The sequence below is a fragment of the Alligator sinensis genome, unplaced genomic scaffold (genome assembly GCF_000455745.1).
Source record: "Alligator sinensis unplaced genomic scaffold, ASM45574v1 scaffold250_1, whole genome shotgun sequence".
Taxonomy (NCBI): domain Eukaryota; kingdom Metazoa; phylum Chordata; order Crocodylia; family Alligatoridae; genus Alligator; species Alligator sinensis.
In genome coordinates this window covers 1,560,243-1,563,531 of record NW_005841888.1, presented here as the reverse complement: position 1 = coordinate 1,563,531, position 3,289 = coordinate 1,560,243, and positions in this window count along the sequence as shown.

The following is a 3,289-nucleotide window of genomic DNA, read 5'->3' as shown; positions in this document are numbered from 1 at the left end:
CGGCCCCGCCGCACGTTTGCATCCTCTCGGGCCCGGCGGGCTGCGCGGGGTGGGGATCCTTCCCGGCCGGGTCCCCTGCAGGTCCGGCGGGCGGGCAGACCCGGCCTCCAGCACCGCCCGCCAGCAGCAGCTGCTGGGCGCAGGTCTCATCCACAGCCCCTAGCCTGCCGACCCTTGGGGTTTCTCTTGTTTCCACAATCCGCCTTCCTGCTGTTGTCTAAAACCAGTCCCGCTTCTTCAGAAATGTTCTGCTGAAACAGGCATGGGAGATGGGGCTGAGCCGTTGCAGCCTTGCGGGGATTCTCTGTGGGTAATGGTAGGCTACGATCGTCCTTGCGTTCTGCCCGGCTGACATCCCCGCTGCCAGCAGTGATGCAGGAAGGGGACTTTTTGTAGGGCCACTTTTCAGTCAATCTCTTAATATAGTTTAGGGTGAATTTTACTACCTCTCCTTGTGAACTGCGGAGATCAGTGCAGAAGCGCTGCATACGTGTGTTACTGACTGACAGGATTAAGGTCCATTGCAATGCACATTTTATGCATTAGCAGTAAAGTGTCTCGTGTGTGTGTGTGTGTCTGTGTGTGTGTGTGTGTGTGTGTGTGTACCTGCAGCAAAACTATTGATCACTGATTTTTCTTTTCTTTTTTTTTTCTGGCAGAAAGGGCCATTGTAGTCATTAGGTATGACCCCATGCCATTGAATCTTATCAATCTTATTGTATCAAGTTTGTAATTTCAGGTTGAGTTTGGGTATATTTTATTAAATGGTGTCCAGTCTTGAATTTTTCATTGCTTTATAACATCAGTTACGGTCCAGCTAGTTACTCGTGTAAGTAGGGAATATGAAAAGAGAGTATTTCTGCACTGGATGAATCTTTCACCGTGTTTGCAGTAACTGCCCATGGACATACAGTAGGTAATCCCTTTTGAGGATGATGAGTCAATACAAACCAAATTCTTGATACAATGTTGACGTGTTTGACAGGCCAACTCTAAACAGTGTGTGTTATGGGAAAAGCTGGCTCTTGGCCAGAGACTGGACCAATCACATAAGTGAGAGACTGAAAAAAATTGTGGAGGTGATGGTTAGTTGATGATAGACCGAGGTGCTCTAGACCAGTGGTTCTCAACCTCTTTCAGTATCAGGACCCATTTGTAAGCATTACTGGCCAGTCCCAAACTATCGCTCACTGCCAAATTCCCATGCCTCTTCCACCAGTACAGCCAAATCTGGGGCGGGCATTGCCCTCTTCCCTCTGCCAAGTGAATGGAGCTGGGCCATGCCCTCATCTCTCCATGTGGCTTGATCAGTGCCAAGCCATGCCCCTTTCCTGCCATGGGCCTGGATCAGGCTGGGCAGCCCCACTGGTCTCCTTTGAATGACTGGATGGAGCCCCGCTGCATCCACCCTGGGTGCTGGATCAAGGCCATTGGCCACATCCTGCCCTTGGACAGACTGAGCACTGCCCGTCCAGCCCACCAAGGAGAAAAAAGGCTGAACACCACTGTTCTAGACAGCTGCTTGTATTAAATGTATCTGCATAAACAAATGAAAATAAGCATTCTGGTCAAAGGAAGTGTGGGCACATCTGGCCTTAAAAAATTCACTAGACATCTATTTGTCCTTGTATATATTTAAGAATAGCTATTCCTGATTAACAAATTGTGCAGATGCTTTTATTCCACAATAAAAATGTTCAAAATGGGAAGGTATAGACACTTGATTAAGTTAACACTAGATAAGTGTCAGCAGGGTATTGCAGTGTTTCAGCTGTTCCATGGTAGTGGCCTTTGTGCATGTATTGTGCATAATAACTGAACACTAGCCCATGGCACTTTATCCTTAAACTACTCTGGTGATTCTCAACCAGGGTGCCACACAACGTTAGAGCTATTAAGTGTGCTAACATGATTTACAAGATAAACCCAGAGTTTTCAAATTGGAATCCACAGTGTTAAAAACATTCTAGCCTGTTCTAGTCTTTGTCTGAGTTCTGTGCAACAGCAGAGTTGTTCTCTTATTTTTCTGTAGTCAAAAAACAAGTGAAAGCTCAAAGCTGGTATTTTATGAGGGGTGTCTCAAACCTATCAATGGGAACATCAAGTTGAAAAAGGTTTAGAACCACTGGACTAACCTATAGAAGACTAGCGTTCATTTACTGCAGGACAGATTTGTTCAGATAGATGAACGGTTACTCTAGAAAGAGGTGGTTAGTCATGGAGCAATGAAAACACTGTAAATTTCCACCCACATGCATCTTCCACTAACTTGATTATATGTTCGTATCCAGAGTTAAACAGGAATAGCTATCCTGCTTTAAATTCACACCCTTCCTACCTTGTGTAGGCCAACTTTTTACTAGGCTGCTAGAAAGGACTAGATTTCCTGTCGTTCTGGGACAGCGCCCTTATGACAGCTTAGCAGCCTTTATCAGCTCCTGAAGAGGGTGATGGTGCATGAGCATATAATAGACTTGAAGGTCTCCTGATTGCTGGAGGAGAGAGAATTTTTGTTTTCTTCCATTCATCATCTCAGTTTTCTTCATATATATGCCCTCCCACCTCTGTTTTCCAATTTTTAGATGTTTTATTTAGTGAATAAGAACAGCAGAGTAAACTTACTAAATAAGGAACATAATGACTTTAAGATAGTGGGCAAAGGTCCTGTAAAATAAAACAAGTGCAGCATATAGACCCCCAGTAGAGGACTAGGTAATAAACTTATTCCAGTGTTCACTTTCTGAAGATTGTTCCTATTCTTTATGAGCTAGAACAGATTATTCTCTCCTCTATCAAAGCCATGTGTAGTCCAGAAAAACTAGTTTTTACATCTCTTCCCCACTGGTGAGCACCTTCAGGATGGTTCCATAAAATACACAGAGCCTCCAACATGAAAGTAATAGTTGACATAGATGCACAGTTACTGTGAGACTTAGCCCTAGATTCAGCAGCTCTGTTAAAAGTGACCAAACATTAGGAAGACTGGATCAAATAATAGGTAGCATGTAGCGTTAGAGGTTCAGTCATGGGTAGGTATGTTCAAGTGAACTGTTCAAGGAAGAAGCAGTCTCACTGGCAGACTTCCTAGGGAATGGGGTAGAGGAGAAAAGGACAAGTTGACCAGAGACGATGTGTTCATAGATTCATAGATGTTAGGGTCAGAAGGGACCTCAATAGATCATCAAGTCCAATCCCCTGCATAGGCAGGAAAGTGTGCTGGGTTCAGATGACCCCAGCCAGATGCCTATCTAACCTCCTCTTGAAGACCCCCAGGGTAGGGGAGAGCACC